This window comes from Pleurodeles waltl, chromosome 5, assembly GCF_031143425.1.
Source record: "Pleurodeles waltl isolate 20211129_DDA chromosome 5, aPleWal1.hap1.20221129, whole genome shotgun sequence".
Taxonomy (NCBI): domain Eukaryota; kingdom Metazoa; phylum Chordata; class Amphibia; order Caudata; family Salamandridae; genus Pleurodeles; species Pleurodeles waltl.
Window position 1 is genome coordinate 95,989,255 of NC_090444.1, and position 19,299 is coordinate 96,008,553.

The 19,299-nt window shown below is 50.3% G+C and overlaps 1 protein-coding gene across 1 annotated transcript in view; it reads left to right on the top strand.

The window, feature by feature from the left end:
• DRC1 (dynein regulatory complex subunit 1) overlaps window positions 1–19,299 on the top strand; it is a 597,053-nt gene that overhangs the window by 555,597 nt on the left and 22,157 nt on the right. The window lies entirely within an intron of this gene.

Below are 19,299 nucleotides of genomic sequence, written 5' to 3' on the forward strand. Positions count from 1 at the left end.
ATTGCTACAAATACGAATAAGATTAAGTTAGTGACCTTGAAAATAAGCTGTAATAATGTTAATATTGGATGTCCGTTACCTGTTCAGGCAAATACGAAAGGGGTGAGTAATTTACAGTCATTATTGTCCCAAAGCCAAGAACAATGAATCCATTAGAATCCCTCTGCAGCCAGCAAGAAAAAACAAGCATTTGCAATCCAATGGGTCTCACATTTGCTCGAGTTAGAACTGTTAGCATTGTAGATTCCTAAATGGACTTTTCTTGCCAAATAAATTGAAAATGAAAAGTAAAACAGTTGACATAAGCGAGCTGATTAAAAGTGCTACGGCTGCCATGAGCATGAGCACAAAGGAGAGACACACAAAAGGAAAGAGAAGTACGCTTGCACTCAAACGTATCAGCAAACGTGCAATTATCCATGTAACAGGGTCGACGGCCAAGGCGGTAACAAAACTGCCCCAAGGAGGGACAAATGTAAAGCATTTACCAATGATAACAAAGGATTTTTGAATATATATATATAATAATGTATATATATATATATATATATATATATATATATATATATATATATATATATATATATATATTATTTTGCAAGTATTGGAACAATTGGTTTCCAAAACATTTGAAACGAAGATGAATTTGTAAGGGACCCTTGCCTTGTAAATGTTATCCAAGACCTCTGTCTATATACTGACAGCCAAGTTATATTTTTCCAATTAGAAGTATTGATTTAATAGCTCAGAACATTGTGATGATGAGAAAGTGTACTCATTAATATAAAGGTTTACATATAATTAATTTGTATGATAACATGTCAGTAAAGAATCTTTTTACAAATATTCTAAGCATCTGACCATAATTTTGAAATATGAAGACTGACATAAAACATGCCTTAACAAGCATTCAGGATATTTACAATGATGAAAAAGCAACACACCTATCAATCTGGCAATTAATAACTTGTGAGGTGTACATAAACAATTTTGTAATACATAAATATTGGTTTGATATAAAATAACAGGAAATGAACAAAAGGTGGTGGACAACAATATCTTTTGCCAATCCTTTTCTGTAAAAAGAGAAATAGTTTGTTATTCCAGAAATTCCTAATCATAGATAAACTGGATCTATCAGAGTATTGTATTTTTCTATATTTTAGGAACAGCATGCCATGTGCTATTAAATAATATTCAGACATATTTCTATACGTGACGTTATGGCTGCCCTGTATTATATAATAATTCATATTTGCTATTATCTGAAGGTGGTATGTTAAACTTACTTTGCAACTCTGAGAAGGATAAAAACATGTCTCCTTGACAAATATCATGTAGGTAGATAATCCTTCCTTCAATCTGTAAACACCAAAATTTACTGTTCTTATACAATTTTATTAAAGGATTATACATCAATGGAGTCTTGTTAGAGTCTTTGATACTGCTTTAAAAAAAAATAAGTGTGAATGTCCAGTTTTAATGCCAGGAAAGGATTTAATATGTACATTGGAATTGGGGACAGACAACCTAGTTGGTAAAAGAAATGGCTTGCTCATATTTTGTTTCAGCCTATTCAGGCAAAGTGGACGAATTAGGGCTTACCTGCTGCTTCCGGTCCTGCTGCTGGCTGCCTTAGTGCTCCTCTCCTCCCAGCAGCACAGGCTCCCAATTCAGACGCTGCTCTCAATCTATACCAAGCATGAGCGAAGCACTGGCATTGGCCTGAGCCGGCTGGTCTGATGCTTTCTCAGGCACAGGGAGCCTGGGCCATCCTCCACCCAGCTGTGTAACACAGCTGGGTTGGAGGAATGTAAGCGCGCATTTCGGTTTGGCTATCCTAAGACGGCCTGCCAAACCGACACATTCACTTTACAGAGCCCACCACTCCTCCTCCCTGCCATGGTCTGGCTCCACCCCACCCTAGATTCCATGGCTCAGCCAGACAGTGATAAATAAAATGATAATAATATTGTTTTAGTATCATTTTATTTTTTACTGCCTGACCCTGAGCAGGGGGTGCAATGCTCCTCCACTATTATGGAGCCACCCCTGGCTATAAAACCATAATGTGCCCTGTTTAATAAGAAAGGCTTTGTGGTATTTGAGAAAGAGTAGTAAGCCTATTCCACCATTCAGTTTCTATGTGTGTTCATGATGTTGGATTAACATTTATCGGATTGTCATTGATGACTCATCAAATGGTAGATGTGCAGCAAACAGTCATTTCTTTTATACCTCTTAGAGGAATTATCTAAGTGGTGTCTTCAGCATTAATTATCTCAGCGTTACCTTTAGCTGAATAAATAGAGGTCTCTCCAGTAACATCTCAAAGTCCTGCAAAGTTACTGCAATATGTCTCCTCATGCCAGGAAGGGGAGGATAAAGAAGAAGAGCCTAAATTAGATGGGATTGAGGCTGTTATCAGTGTTTACGAATATCAGTCCAAGTACCTTTATTTTTGTACAACTGAGTGTTTTCTTTCACGTGTGTAAGTGCTGTGTGACTACAGTGGTATTGCATGAGCTTTGCATGTCTCCTAGATAAGCCTTGGCTGCTCTTTCACAGTTACCTCTAAAGAGCCTGGCTTCTAGACAGTGCCTACGCTTCACTAAGAGGAGATACCTGGTATTAGGTTTTAAGCACCTTGGGTACCCATCACACACCAGACCAGCTTCCTACACTGCCCCTTCGGAAGGTTCTCCTGTCACAGCAGCAGGGGAAGGTCCTCCACCCGAACCAGTCAACTCCCCACCTTCTTGCGTGTGATTGAGCGGCGACAATTGACAGATCTCAACCTTCCTCCTGAAGTCCGTAATGTCATTCTGGCAGCCAGGCGTCCATCTACCATGACCGTACATGCCCGCCCTTGAAAATAGTTTCTAAATGATTGTACAGAAAAGTCTATCAACCCTCGTTCTGCCTCTTTCTATAATATTCTTCTCTTTCTTCTCACCCTTGCCCAGCAGGGCTCTGCTATGGGTACCCCTAAGGGTTACCTTTTTGCTCTGTAAGCCTTCTTGCAGCTGCCTGACCAACCCTCTTTATTTAAGTCCCTTGTTGAACATAGGTTTCTCAAGAGACTTGTATATATGTTTCCCCCTTCACCCTTCATTATGCCTCAGTGGTACCGTAATCTGGTTTTCACATTCCTAAAGTGTCCTTTGGATCCTCTGCATAATTGTCCCCTCCAGCTGTTCACCATCAAGACAGCCTTTCTAGTGCCAAAAAAAACTGACCGGAGGGTGAGTGAGCTGCAGGCTTTGTCATCCAAGCCTCCATTCCTGTCTGTTTCCCCAGACAAACTGGTGCTTTGTACTAAGGCCTCTTTTCTTCCAAAAGTGGTGAAACCTTTTCATGTGGACCAATCTGCCAGCCTGCCCACTTTCTATGCTCCTCCTCATCCCTCCAAAGAAGAAGAGCAACTCCACCGTCTGGACCCAAAAAGAGCATTGCCGTTCTAACTTGACAGCACACGAGAGTTCCGGGTGGACAACTAACTCTTTGAGATATTTTGGAGCAAGAGAGGTTGGTCAGTACAGAAACAAAGCATTTCGCGCTGGATCAGATGAAAATCTGCTTCGCATTGGCCAAAAAGCAACCTCCTGAGGGCCACAGGCTCATTACTGCCTTGGCGGTCAGGTCCGCATGAATGGCCATTTCGGCCATTCGGTCCTGTAGGACTTCTTAGTGTCGAAAATTTGTCTGCAGTCCACCACCGGGGGCAGTATTGCTTGGGTATCTGTTCAAAGGTAAGGAATCTGCAGCTAGATGTGTCTATCAGATGAACAAGTTACTTACCTTTCGATAATTAATTACCTGGTAGCTGTAGATTCCCTACTGACCCACCAATACTTCCCTCTCTGCATGCAGATTTCTGGGGCTAGGGATACTCCCTTTCAGAGCCCTAGTTTGGACACCCAAATGTAAGTGCACTTCATGGCTCAGCACTACTGCCGTGAAAAGTAACTGATGTCAGTGTGCCAAGGTGGCGCCTATATAGGTGACCACAACATCACTTCTAGCATGGACAACACCAATGACACTACACTGAACCGATCATTGTCTCCTACCTGCGTGTAGGGGTACTACTTGAGCAAACATCTTCAGCATCCAGTCTGATTCCTGGGAAATTCAAAGGTAAGGAATCTGCAGCTTGACATTGTCTCTACCAGATAATGCATTACCAAAGATATTAACTTGTTCATTAGGGACTATGGTGGTCATTACAACCCCGGCGGTCGGTGTTAAAGCGGCGGTAAAACCGCAAACAGCCCGGCGGTTACAAAAATGGAATTATGACCATAGCGGAAACCGCCAACATAGACAGCCACTTTAACACTCCGACCGCCACGGTGGTACAAACAAACAGCGTGGCGGTCACCGCTAACAGACAGGCGGAAGACAATGTACCGCTCATACTATTACAACAGGCCAATCCGCCACCTTTTCCGGGGCGGATTCACCGCGAATAAAAACACGGCGGAAACAGGACTTGGAAGGGAAAACGCTCACCTCAACACAACCCAGAAGGAACAAGGACACCATGGAACCCGAGCTCCAGATTCTTCCAGCCATTATCTTCCTGCTCCTCTACCAGGAGCACGAACGCCGTCGGCGAAGACCACAGTGAGTACTGCACCTACGACACAGGGGAGGGGGGAGGGAAAAGAGAGTGACACACACACGCAACACGCAAAACCCCCACCCTCACCCACGACAACACACACACCAATACATCATGATACATTACAGTTACACCCCCAACCCCCCCTGGAAGAATGCAAGGACAAAAGGAAATGAGTCAAATTATTGTAATATATTCAAATACCTGAATCAAAGATATATACATATATAAAGATATTCACACTATAAACAAATATATACATCAAGAATACAAGTCCAAGGGATTCCACCATCATAGTCCTTAGACCACTGGGCCCAAAATGCATGGGCGAGGCCCACACTCAATACCCGAACAAGACGGAGAGAACACTGCTGGGGCATCAGATAGAAATAAAAGGGGCACCTCAGAGGGAAGAGAAGGGAGGGGCACCTCAGCCGGATGAGTACACAACGCCAGATCCACGAGGGGGCTCCGTGCCCATTGATGTATCCTGTGGAGTGCAAAGCCACAGTTTCTCCAGTGGGTGGCTTGCCCACTGCTTTATCCTGGGGAGTGCAAAGCCACAGTCTCTCAAGTCTCTACAGTGGGTGGCTTGCCCACTGCTTTATCCTGGGGAGTGCAAACCCACAGACTCACAAGTCTCTCCAGTAGGTAGTTTGCCCACTGCTTTATCCTGGGGAGTGCAAAGCCACAGTCTCTCAAGTCTCTACAGTGGGTGGCCTTCCCACTGCTTTATCCAGGGGAGTGCAAAGCCACAGACTCACAAGTCTCTCCAGTGGGTGGTTTGCCCACTGCTTTATCCTGGAGAGTGCAAAGCCACAGACTCACAAGTCTCTCCAGTGGGTGGTTTGCCCACTGCTTTATCCTGGGGAGTGCAAAGCCACAGTCTCTCAAGTCTCTACAGTGGGTGGCTTGCCCATTGCTTTATCCTGGGGAGTGCAAACCCACAGTCTCTCAAGTCTCTACAGTGGGTGGCTTGCCCACTGCTTTATCCTGGGGAGTGCAAAGCCACAGACTCACAATTCTCTCCAGTGGGTGGTTTGCCCACTGCTTTATGCTGGGGAGTGCAAAGCCACAGTCTCTCAAGTGGATAACAGTCTCCACTGGTTCTGGAGGGGGCTTTGTGCCCAGAGTGCTTCATCCTGCCAAGGACTGAGGTAGTGGATGTCATTCTCCACTGGTTCTGGAGGGGGCTTTGTGCCCAGAGTGCTTCGTCCTGCCAAGGACTGAGGTAGCGGATGTATAACTCCACTGGTTCTGGAGGGGGCTATGTGCCCAGAGTGCTTCATCCTGCCAAGGACTGAGGTAGTGGATGTATCACTCCACTGGTTCTGAAGGGGGCTTTGTGCCCAGAGTGCTTCATCCTGCCAAGGACTGAAGTAGTCGATGTATCACTCCACTGGTTCTGGAGGGGGATTTGTGCCCAGAGTGCTTCATCCTGCTCGTGGCGGCCTCAGTAGTGTCGGAATTTTTGGCGCTCACTGGCCTGCGGTGCTTGTTGCGGCGGTGTCCAGTTCAGCAGTGCTTGTGGCAGGGGTGTCCTTGGCAGCGGTGCTGGTGGTGGAGGTGTCCTGTTCAGTGGTGCTGGTGGCGGCGGGGTCCTGTTCAGCGGTGCTTGTGGCGGGGGTGTCCTTGGCAGCAGTGCTTGTGGCGGTAGTGTCCTTGGCAGCGGTGCTGGTGGCGGTGGTGTCCTGTTCAGCGGTGCTTGTGGCAGGGGTGTCCTTGGCAGCAGGGCTTGTGGCGGTGGTGTCCTTGGCAGCGGTGCTGGCGGCGGCGGTGTCCTGTTCTAGCGGTGCTTGTGGCGGGGGTGTCCTTGGCAGCGGTGCTGGTGGTGGCGGTGTCCTGTTCAGTGGTGCTGGTGGCAGCGGGGTCCTGTTCAGCGGTGCTTGTGGCGGGGGTGTCCTTGGCAGCAGTGCTTGTGGCGGTAGTGTCCTTGGCAGCGGTGCTGGTGGTGGCGGTGTCCTGTTCAGCGGTGCTTGTTGCAGGGGTGTCCTTGGCAGCAGGGCTTGTGGCGGTGGTGTCCTTGGCAGCGGTGCTGGCGGCGGTGGTGTCCTTGGCAGCGGTGCTGGTGGTGGCGGTGTCCTGTTCAGCAGTGCTTGTGGCGGGGGTGTCCTTGGCAACAGGGCTTGTGGCGGTGGTGCCCTTGGCAGCGGTGTCCTGTTCAGCGGTGCTTGTGGCGGGGGTGTCCTTGGCAGCAGAGCTTGTGGCGGTGGTGTCTTTGGCAGCGGTGCTGGTGGCAGCGGTGTCCTGTTCAGTGGTGCTGGTGATGGCGGTGTCCTGTTCAGCGGTGCTGGTGGCGGCGGTGTCCTGTTCAGCGGTGCTTGTGGCGGTCTTGTCCGCCGTGCAGGTTTTCCCAGACTTGCCGGTTTTACTGTGCCCCTTCCCCACCTTGGATGGTGGCGCAGCTGTCTCCACACTCCCAACTGTACCCCTAGGAAGCGGCTTTGGTGGCAGATTTTTTTCCTCTCTCCCGCCAGGCACTGGCCAACTTTTTGTGTTTTTGAGATGGGGGACTGTCCGTGCTCTGGCTCCTTGGCACACTGGCTGCCCTGCTGCCTGGCGCACTCCAGAACCCGGTTACTATTGGCACCACTGTTCCCGCAGATGTTGTGGCTGAGGTACTGGGTTGGGACCTGGAGAGGCGGGCCCTAGGTGACTGAAGGGGTGGGGGAGGTGAGGGAAAGAGGTCAAGGTTGGACAGGAAAAGTCTTTTGGACACACTGGGATGGGTAGATGGAGGGGGTTTGGGAGTGGAGGAAGAGGTACTGGTTGTAGGAGGTGTACGTTTGCTTACTTTTGGTGAAGGTGCATGGGCTGGAGGCTGTCGTGAGGTGGATGGCTGTTGGGTGGGTGTGTGGCTGCGTTTGTGTACCTTGGGAGGTGGGCTCACAGACACACTAGTAGAGGACACAGGGGATGTGTCAATGGTAGTGGGGGTGGTAAGTGCACGTGAGCGGGGTGTGGTGGTGGGTGTGCTGGTGATGGAGGTAGTGGCTGAAGATGTAGTGCATGCAGGTGTGAGTGGAGACGAGACAGGGAGGGAGGAGGGAGACGAGGAGGAGGGGGACACAGTGGAGGCAGTGGCTGTCGATGTCTGCATGTGTATGATGCTTGTGTGAGTGCCTGTGGGATGTGTGGTGCTTATGTTTGCCTGAGCTTCCCTTGTGTGTTGACATGTGTGCATGCTGGTCTGATGATGTTCTTGGGAGAGGCTGAGGTACAGGGGTTTGGGTCTGGGTGGAGGAAGTCGGAGGGGGAGGCTAGAGACAGGAACAATGGCTGCCATCAGCGCTGAGGCCAGAGTCTGAAAGGCTTGCTGATGGGCTGCCTGACCAGAATGAATGCCCTCCAGGTATGCATTGGTCTGTTGCAACTGCCTCTCTACACCCTGGATGGCATTCAAAATGGTAGACTGGCCAACAGTGAGGGATCTGAGGAGGTCAACAGCCTCCTCACTGAGGGCAGCAGGGGCGACAGGGGCAGGGCCTGAGGTGCCTGGGGCGAAGGAGATGCCCACCCTCCTGGGTGAGCGGCCACGGGGCAAACGCTGAGAGGCTGCTGGGAGGGCGGCGCTGGTAGGGGGGTGGTGGCTGTACCTGTAGATGCGGGGGCACAGATGGGCCCCCCACCGCAAGGGAGCTCCCATCAGAGGAGGAGTCCGTATCGCTGGTCTTAGCTCCTGTCCCCGCCGTGGAGCTCCCCTTGCCCTCCGTCCCACTGGTGAATTCAGACTCCGTTGTGTCGCCCTCCAGGGCCATGTGGGATGCAGCTCCCTCCTGCTCCGGTGCCACTGCTCCTCCGCCTTATGATGCTATTGCACACAAGAACAGGGAGACCACAAAAAGGGGGGGGGGGGAGACAGAAGAAAGACATGTTCAGTGCATGCAATACCGCTACCGTTGGCGGACACTACAGACACAGCAGCCCTCTGCACTACGCCATGCACTTAGGGTTCCCTAATTAATCATAGGGACATGGGGTACAAGGCCTATGCCCGCTTGCTGCACACCTGGATGTCACAGGAGCCTGACTAGGTGTAGCTCTGAACACTGGTGGGGTGGGGTGGGGTGGGGTGACACATGGCCTGCCTTACAAAGGGGCCTTACCTACTAAACTTGCCCTGGCCTAGGGGAACCCACAGCCCACCTCCCCCACCCAGACACCTCCAATGCGCGCAGGGTCAGCTGAATTAGAGTGTACTCACCCCCTTGTGGCTGCTGTGATGCCCTCAAGTGCCCATCCAACTCCGGATAGGCCACCGCCGGGATCCAGAACATCAGGGGGATCATGGTGCGACGGGCACCCCTCCCATGTTGGAAGACCATCCCCAGCTGGGCCTCCGCCGTCTTCTTGCTCCAGCGGCGAATGTCCTCCCATCTTTTACGGCAGTGGGTGCTCCGTCTGTGGTGGACCCCCAGGGTCCGGACTTCCTTGGCGATGGCACGTCAAATATCCTTCTTCTGGTGGGCGCTGATCTACAGGAATAGTACAGGAAAAAAGGAGAAGACATTACCATCCGAACCATCATAGTCATTGGCCCACGTCCCTACCCTTGCCATGACGCACATGCACTCACCGTCATTTCATGCACGCCTCATTCTCCCCCCCCATCTCCTATCCACACCACCCCACACAGGCATTGCCCATACAGCATGCACACAGTGTACTTACCTGTTTGTCTGGAGGACCGTAGAGTAGCGTGTACTGGGGGAGGACCCCATCCACTAGTTTCTCCAACTCCTCGGTGGTAAAGGCAGGGGCCCTTTCCCCAGACACTCGAGCCATCGTCGCTTCCAGACACAGGTCACAGCAGCACTTGCAGTGTAGGTCCTCTCCTGTCGAAGATCAGGTATCAAGTGAGTGTACAGAGAGAAAGTGGCGGTCACGTCCGCGGCGGTGCGTACCGTCATCGCCGGCGTACATCGTCATTGGTTCCTGGGACCCATAGGGTCCAATGTTAACCAATGCAGGATTGCGTGCGGTCTTTGACCGCGTACCGCGAAGGTGTAGAACACCAGCGCAGTTACCTCATATCCCCTTGTCCCACCTTACAGGTCAGGCAGCCACCATTTCAGGGGGCCACATGGCATACGTTTTAAATGCGTCACACATATCTAGGCCTTGCATACTCACTAAGACAGGCACATAGCGGATTGACAAATGTGTGAAATAAATATTCTATTTGATACCTCAGTGTTGGGTGACTGTATGCTCGCTTTTCTCGTCCATAGGGCCCGTCCACTGGGGCACGTGAGGAGATGGCAGCATCCTCCGGTGTACAGACCGCTGGTGGACTTGGCGACAATGGAAGAGTGACATATTATACTCAGCTATAGACTGGACCGTGCCACAATCCAGGAACTATGTGCCCAGTTGGAGCCCGACCTGATGTCAGCTATCCGCCGTCCCACAGGAATTCCCCCTCTAGTGCAGGTCCTGTCAGTACTCCATTTCCTGGCAAGTGGGTCCTTTCGAACAACTGTGGCCATTGCATCAGGGATGTCCTAGCCAATGTTTTCTATTGTGTTGTCCAGAGTGTTGTCTTCCCTGCTGAAACACATGTGCAGCTACATCGTTTTCCCAGAGGTGGAGGATTTGCCTACAGTGAAGGGTGACTTCTATGCCCTGGGACATATCCCCAACATCATAGGTGCCATTGATGGGACACATGTGGCCTTGGTCCCCCCCGCAGGAGTGAACAGGTGTACAGAAACCGTAAGAGTTACCATTCTATGAATGTGCAGATGGTGTGTTTGGCGGACCAGTACATCTCCCATGTGATTGCCAAGTTTCCAGGATCAGTGCATGACGCCTACATTCTGAGGAATAGCAGCATCCCTTATGTGATGGGACAACTCCAGAGGCATCGTGTGTGGCTATTAGGTGAGGACATGGACCCTATCCAGTGTAAATCTTTGTCTGGGTCTGGGGTAGTCCCTAAGGGTTAGTGTGTGTCTAACAGTTGTCCCTCGACATTTGCAGGTGACTCTGGCTACCCCAACCTGTCATGGCTACTGAGCCCAGTGAGGAATCCCAGGACAAGGGCAGAGGAACGCTACAATGAGGCACATGGGCGAACTAGGAGGATAGAGCGGATCTTTGGCCTCCTGAAGGCCAGGTTCAGGTGCCTCCATATGACAGGTGGATCCCTATTCTACTCACCAAAGAAGGTTTGCCATATCATCGTGGCCTGCTGTATGCTGCACAATCTAGCTTTGCGACGACAGGTGCCTTTTCTGCAGGAGGATGGTCCAGAAGGAGGTGTTGTTGCAGCTGTGGAGCCTGTGGACAGTGAAGACGAGGAAGCAGAAGAAGAGGAACTCGACAACAGGAACACGGTGATTCAACAATACTTCCAGTGAGACACATGTAAGAAGACATCACTGACTGCTACATCTGTTACCCTTGTTCTACCTCTCATCTGTCTGTCACTTACACCCAGTGTATGGACCCTGAGTTGTCACTTTCCCTTTCTATTTCACAGATGTGGGTCCCACTGTGTGACATCTGCTTTGTTTCCTCATGGACTAGAGCTGTGTGACATAGGTATGTTGACGATACAATGGATATGGCTTTAAAAATCTGTTCTTGCAAATACACATTTACGAAAGCACAGACTGACTCCAGATTGTTTTGTGATTTAAGGTTTATTTTTGAAGTGCTAATTAGTGGAGGGGAGTGTAAATTGGTCAGTGGTAATGGTGGAGGATTGTCCATGGCAGAGTCCAGTCTATTAGTCTCACAGGTGCATTGTCCAAGGGGGCATTGGAAGTGGAGGTGGGGCAGTTGGTGGATGGACAGGGTTACAAAGTGGGACAGGGGAATGACAATCAGGGTGGTCTCATTTCTTGGCGGGGGTCTTGGCATTGTTCTCTGTCTGATCTCAGGGACCGCTCGCGGGGTGGTTCTCCTTCTGCAGGGGGTGGGGTGCTGGTGGCCTGTTGGTCCTGTGGCGGGGCCTCCTGTTCACTAGCGCCGGCGGAGGTGGTGGGCAGTTCATCATCCAGGCTAGTGTCAAGGGCCCCTTGTTGTGCCACAATGTCCCTCCTGGTGTCCACGAGTTCCTTCAGCACCCCTACAATGGTGCCCAGGATGGTATTGATGGCTTTGAGTTCCTCCCTGAGCCCCAAATACTGTTCCTCCTGCAGCCGCTGGGTCTCCTGAAAGTTGGCCAGTACTGTTGCCATCGTCTCCTGGGAATGGTGGTATGCTCCCATGATGTTGGAGAGGGCCTCGTGGAGAGTGGGTTCCATGGGCCTGTCCTCCCCCTGTCGCAGAGCAGCCCTCCCAGTTCCCCGGTGTTCCTGGGCCTCTGTCCCCTGAACCGTGTGCCCACCGCCACTGCCCCCAGGTCCCTGCTGTTGTTGGGGTGGTTCCCTGTAGTGGTGGACACACTGCTGCTTGACGTGTCCTGGGGACAGAGGTATGGGCCCGCTGGGTGGGTGCTGTGCTGGTGTTGGCAGAGGGGGGAGGCTCTGTGGTGGCTTGTGCCAGTGTGAGGGGAACCGACTGTCCCGAGGTCCCAGATGGGCCGGGCTGGTCATCTAGATCCAGTTGGACAGAGCTACTGTCATCACTGTGGGCCTCTTCTGTGGGTGGAGTGGACATTGCTAGAACCTCCTGTCCGGTGACGTTGGGTAGGGGTCCTGCAGGGGTGTAAAGGCATGATTATTGCATCTGTGTGTGCCATGGTGTGCAATGGGTGGGTGACTCTGTACCCCAGTGCTTCCATTCCTGTGTTGGAGCTTGTGTGGTAATTGTTTCGGGGTCTGTATGGGTATGTGCAGTTGCCATGCATTGGTGATGGGTGTCCATGCTTTGGCATTGCATGCAGGGCTTGGTGTTGGGATGTGTGGGTTGTGATGGTGGGAAATATGTGAGGGGTTGGGGTGATGGGGGTGAGGGGGTGGGTGGGGGTTTGTGATGGCATGCAGGTAGGGTGGGGGATGTAATAGTAAAGCTTTGACTTACCAGAGTCCATTCCTCCTTCTACTCCTGTGAGGCCGTCAGGATGCAGTATAGCCAAGACCTGCTCCCCCCATGTTGTTAGTTGTGGGGGAGGAGGTGGGGGTCCGCCGCTGGTCCTCTGAACCGCCAGGTGGTGTCTTGAGACCACGGAACGCACCTTCCCCCATAGGTCGTTCCACCTCTTCCTGATGTCATCCCTAGTTCTTGGGTGCTGTCCCACTGCATTGAGCCTGTCGACGATTCGCCTCCATAGCTCCATCTTCCTTGCAATGGTGGTGTGCTGCACCTGTGATCCGAATAGCTGTGGCTCTACCTGGATGATTTCCTCTACCATGACCCTGAGCTCCTCCTCAGAAAACCTGGGGTGTCTTTTCGGGCCATGGGGTGGTGTGGGTGATGTGTGAGGTGGTGTGTGTTGTGATGTGTGGGGTGATGTTTAGGGGTGTGTGGTGTTTTGTGCTTGGATGTGTATGTGTGATGGTGTTGTGTGCCTCTGGATGCAGGTGTTGTCTTGGGGTTGCTGTCTCTCTGTCCTTCGAAAAAGAAATTGGGTGTAGGGGTTTGTGGGTAATGTGGGTGTACGTTCTATATTGTATTGGGTGTGTGGGAGTGGTATGTGTATGTGTATCAGGTGTGTGTATTTGGATTTGTCCAATGTGGCTGTGTTTTGGAGATGTGGGTGTATTTTGAGCGCCGGTGTGTACCGCCAATGGAATACCGCGGTTGAAAGACCGCCGCATGGATTCGTTGGTCGTCATAGTGTAGGCGTATTCTTGTTGGCGTGACGGTGGAGGTTTGTGAATTCGCCAGTTTATCACTGACCTTTGGTGTGGCGGACTTGTGTGGGTGTCTAGATTTTGGCAGATTCTGAGCTGTGGGTCGTAATAGCAGTGGTGGCATTCCGCGGCCGCGGCGGTGTGTTGGCGGTCTTCTGCACGGCGGTAAGCGGGATTTACCGCCAATGTTGTAATGAGGGCCTATGTGCTTGTGAGACCTGTCAGCCTTTGGGGGGTCTTGCCCCAAACCTTTAGCCTTCACCCCTCTTATTTTTGCTGATCTCAATTTTGTTGGCCTGATGACTGTGCACTTTTTCACTGCTAACCAGTGCTAAAGTGCTTGTGCTCTCTCCTTTAAACATAGTAGAAATGGCTTACACCCAATTGGCATATTTCATTTACTTGTAAATCCATATTAAAGTGGTAGTACATGTACCAATGTTTTGCAGATAAAATACTGCTATTGGGCCTGCAGCAATTATTGTGCCATCTACCCACTTAAAGGTTGTACATGTATTCTTAAGTTTTACATTTCATGGTAGTGAAAAACTCCTACATTTGTTTTTCACTAATGCAAGGCCTTCCTCTTTCACAGGTAACATTGGGTTACCTTATCACATTTAATAAGTGTTAGTAAGTAATAATTTTAAATTGGCAGCAGGTGGACAGGTCAAGTGTGGTGTTTTAAGGATTGTAATTAAAAGCCCTCTTTAATAATAAAGTTGGATTTTTTGTCACAATTCTGAAAATGCCACTTTTAGAAAGTCTGTATTTTCGTGTCCCAACCATTTGGTGTCTGCTGCCTGGTTCACATGACTCGGTGCAGTTGGCAGTGATGTTTGTATATTGCTACCAGACAGTGAGACAAAGGGTAGCTAGGTGTTGGCAGGATGAGCCACTCTGAGTTAAAGAGCTGGAGGAGCTGTCACCTACCACACTTGTACATCACAAAGGCCCTGCCTAGCACTCTCATTAAGGAATTTGACACTAGTCTATTGTGACCCCAGACAACCTGGGGCCAGGGCAGTGAGTCAGGAAATTTCAAGCACCTCTGGCCAGTGTAAAACCTCTAGAAGCTTCTCCTACTTCAAAGTGGGCACCAGGAATAAATATTGGACCTCAGACCCCCAACTCTTCAGTACAAACTGGATCCTTTCGAGAGTCAGAAGGACTGCTGTGCTACTCTGCTGCAAGAATGACTGCCACTCTGCTGCCCTGCTGTGTTGCCCTGCTGCCCTCCAGCCAGATTGAAGGACTGGACTTGTGTCTTGAACTCAGGATCACCAGAGTGACTCCAAGGGCTAGCTGGCTGGCCTCCTGATCAGAAGCCTCAGGAACAGAACAAGCTTCCTCCACCTTCTGCCCAGCACCTGGGCCCTGCCAGCTGTGAGTCCTACCCTCCCAAGTGGTGCCACCCCTGTCCTGGACCCTCTACTGGCCTGACTGTGGTCCCAGCAGAACTGATGCATTGGAGCTACAGCGTGACGCATCGTGGACCAGAAAAACCCCATCGGAGCCACAGCGCGACACATCACCTCACCAAACTCCGCATAGGGACTGCTGCGTTGTTTTGCTATGGTGCAGGTCTTCGCATTGCTGTTTACCCTTACAGGGATCGCTGCTTTGCTAAGCATCATCAATGCAGGCCTTCGCATCGAAAGCTCCTTCCCAATGATTACATCGACAACAACGCTGGAGTCTGTGTCATAAGAGCCACAGTTTCTGCGGAACCAGCCGGTGCACAATGCATCTCTATGCAGGACTTTACATCATGAGCCCCTCATTGGTGGCATCCTCGAAGATGACACAGGACATCGCATAGCAGCTCCACGGCTCCTAGGAATCATCTCTGTGTGACGCATCCTCGATGCAGGGCTCCTCATCGCTCCACAACCAGGATTTAAGGCACTTTTATTCAGCAGGCCTAACTGGGCCCCTGTAGCTGGCCTCCACTCCATTTGGGTCGGCCTGACCTTCTGATATTGTCCTAGTCTGGCGCAACCAGATATTCACCGTGGGCTCTTTGTGATTTTTAGTGCCATTTTCGCTACGCTGGCTTTGGAAACCGGACCTCCCTTGTTATGGTTTCCATAATCCACAAATGTCTGGTCTGTAGTTCGTAGATGCCTTGTACGATGTAAATAGGACTTTAAGAATCTTTTTTTACATCTAAAGTAAGCAAAGTTCTTTCTGCAGGTATCTGCGGATTTTGGGAAAAAAGTCTTAAGCACAAAATGTTAATTGAGGTGGAAGTCTGTTAGAACTTTAGGTAAAAACTTGGGATTAGTTTGGAGAACCACAGTATTATTTTTGAATAGTAAGATAGGTTCCTTCATCGTGATCCCCTGGAGTCATGGTGTAAAAACACTACCATCATGTATTACACTCAGAAACAGGGAGGCACAAAGGGCCAGATGTACAAAATGCAATTTTGCATCTCTTAAATAGCAACTTCATCGAAATCGCTATTTAGGAAATGCAAAATGCTATGTACCAAGATACCGATTTCGGTAGGAATTGCTATTAGGAAATCGCAAGTAAGAAATCCCATGCCATTTGTAACAATGGGCCGGTTTTGCATTTTCCAAATAGTGATTTCCTAGCAGGAAATCGCTAGTTGGGAAATGCAAAACCAAGGATGGTCATGGGAAAAATCCCCCCCCCCCCCCCCCCGAAATGCACCCCAAAAGTGGTGGTGCACATGTAGAGCACTCATATTTCCAAGGGGCATGTGTGTGCTCTATTGCAATTTTAAAAAAGCATATCTGATAGAGACTTCTAGCTGCAGATTCTTTACCTTTCAATTCCCTGGCATCAGCTTAAAATCTGGAATTTTTAGCTGAGCAGTACTAGCATTGTTCGGATCCCCGTCCGTCATTTGGCTCCGTGTGGCATCGTCAGGTCGTTGGAGTCGTCTGTGACGTCACGGTCTCCTACAAAGGCACCACCCTGGCGCGCATACATCAGTTCTTTTCCTTCCGTGCCAGTTAAGCTCACGTCCGGGATCTAGCTACCCTCTGCCTTTTTTGGCAGGCCTTTTTAGACCTTTTTGTCTACGTTTTTTTGAAGTCTGTGCGAGATGTCATCGAGGAAGACAGGGTTCAAGCCGTTTGGTGCATGCCATTGTGCCAAGTCGGTGTTGGAACCCCACCAGGTATGTCTCTGGTGCCTCTGGCGTGCGTACGTCAGTTCTTTTCCTTCCGCGCCGGTTAAGCTCACATCCGGGATCGAGCTACACTCTGCCTTTTTTGGCAGGCCTTTTTTTACCTTTTTATCTACATTTTTTTGAAGTCTGTGCGAGATGTCATCGAGGATTACGGGGTTCAAGCCATGTGGTTCATACCATTGTGCCAAGTCGGTGCTGGAACCCCACCAGGTATGTCTCTGGTGCCTCGCCAGAGACCACGACTTAAAGTTGTGTTCCGACTTCTGGGCCATAACCCCAAAAGCTTTGAGAGAGAGGTCTCTGAAGCTCATGGCAGCCCAGCAATCTACGTCGGTTGGCGCGACTCCTAGGAGGTCACGGTCCCACTCGAGGAGGAGGTCGCGGGACCGCTCGAGAAACCCAAGTCCTCTTCTTCGCACTCGATGTCCTCGGGGCACTCTGGGAAGAGGCACAAAAAGAAGAAATCCAAGAGGACTTCGACTTCGTCATGCCTGTCGGCTGACGAGGCAGCTCAGGAACGTCGCCGTTCCATGCACGGTTCTGCGGATTGTAGACCAATTTTTAATAAACAACCTTGGACACAACTTGAGTAATAGTGCTTTATCTGAAGGTAATGTACAATGCACTGAACTGTAATGAACTGCATGATCCTGTGAAAATGTCCAGTAATATGTTGATCCATCCTCCAAATTTGTCTCAGCAGTCTGTACATATCACAGCATTACACTGTTGTAACCAGAGCAACATCTGCAGTAAGGGAAGGCATTGGTGAGAGTCAGGTGGGATGCAAAGGTAATGACTGGCATTATGCTACAGCCACACAGAACAACACTGAAATGGAAAAATGTTTAGTTCAACAGTCTTACCTCAGTGTCATTGGAAGTACTGATATATCATATGTGTCCTGTTGTCCACATCCTCCTCCTCTTCCTCCCCCTCACTGTCCTCAGTGTCTACTACTGCCACAGGTGTATTGTCACCTCCCTCCTCCTGAAGATAGGGCACATGGTGTCTGAGGGCCAAGTTGTGCAACATGCAGCACACAACAACAATCCTGCAGACCTTCTCAGGGGAGTAGCATAGGGATCCACCTATCAGAAAGAGGCACCTGAACCAGGCCTTCAGGAGACCAAAGGTCCTTTTAATAATCCTCCTGGTACGCCCATGAGCATCATTGTATCTATTCTCAGCCCCTGTTCTCGGATTCCTAACAGGGGTCAGGAGCCAGGACAGGTTTGGGTAGCCAGAATCATCTGCAAGAAGTGAGGGAAACACATTAGCCCTGCACAATGGCATGGGTTATGACTCCTGAAGGGATACACTGACATACATTGGGTGGGGACTCAGGCTGACCTATAAGCCACACTCTGTGCCTCTGTAGTTGTGCCATCAGCTGTGGGACGCTGCTATTCCTCAGGACAAAGGTATCATGCACCGACTCAGCATACTTGGTAGTGACGTGGGAGATGTACTGGTCAGCAAGGCACACCATCTGGATATTGCTGTACACTTGTTCATTGGCCCTGGGGGGGACTAAGGCAATATGGGTCCCGTCAATGTCCCCAATAACATGTAGTATATATGTCCCATTGTATAGAATCCAGCCTTCACAGTGGGTAATTCATCTACCTGGCGGAATGCGATGTAGCTGCACCTGTGTTTGAGCAAGGCTGCCAAAGCCATTGCAAGACAGTAGAGAACATTGGTTGTGACATTCCTGCAGGTTAGCCAACTGTCACCTGGAAAGAGCCAGTTGGCAGGAGATGGAGCACTGAGATTACTTGCATAAGAGGGGGTATTACTGTTGTGCAATGGATAGCAGGTAGCAGATCAGGCTCCAATTGAGCACACAGCTCTGTGATTGTGGTTGTGTCCAGACGATAGGTGAGTATGATGTGCCTGTCCTCCAGTGTAGCCAAGTTCACAAGGGGTCTGTACACAGGTGCTTGGCTCCTCCTCCTATTCCTCCGCAGTGGTTGGTACCTAAGAGATGCAAAAGTAAGAAGGGAGTGACAACAGGAACTATGAACACACTACAGCAGTGTACACAGAGCATGCTTGTATGTTGGACACTGGAATTGCCTAGGTGTGTACATTCAACTACAATGACACACTTTTAACTCTGTACATGTGTACTAGCAGTAGAAAATGGCAACCGCCTGTCCTGTATGCAGGGGCAGGTGGAAGTGACCTCACTCCGCTGGCGTTTACGTCATGGGGAGGCGGTCTGCACCACTGTGCAATTCCTCATTGGCTAACATGGTCTTTCTATGGAGTATGGGAACCAATGATGATCAACGCCGGCGGTGACGCCGCTGCTGTGACCGCCCTTTTATTTTTACCATTTCACTTGATTCCTGCCTTTCCACAGGACGACATCTCCACTGCGTGTGCTGCTGTGACCTGTGTCTGGAACCTGCCATGGCCCGTGCAACAGGTCAAACGGCCCCAGCCTTCATATCGGAGGAGTTGGAAAGGCTCGTGGATGGAGTCCTACCCCTGAACGGGCAGATGTATGGGCCTCCAGACCAACAGGTGAATACACCATGGGTACGTTGCATGCCACATGGCTGCATGTAGATGTGTGTGTGTGCTGGCAGTGTGTCATTTGGGAAGGGTATTGCTGGTGGCAGTGTTAATGCAGAGGTACAGGTCATGTGTGTGCCTGAAGAGGGGCAAATGCAGTTTGTAGGCCAGATGTGTGCCAGGCTGGATTGTCTGGTTCATGGTGTCCCTCTGTTTGTGTTTCCTCTGCAGGTCAG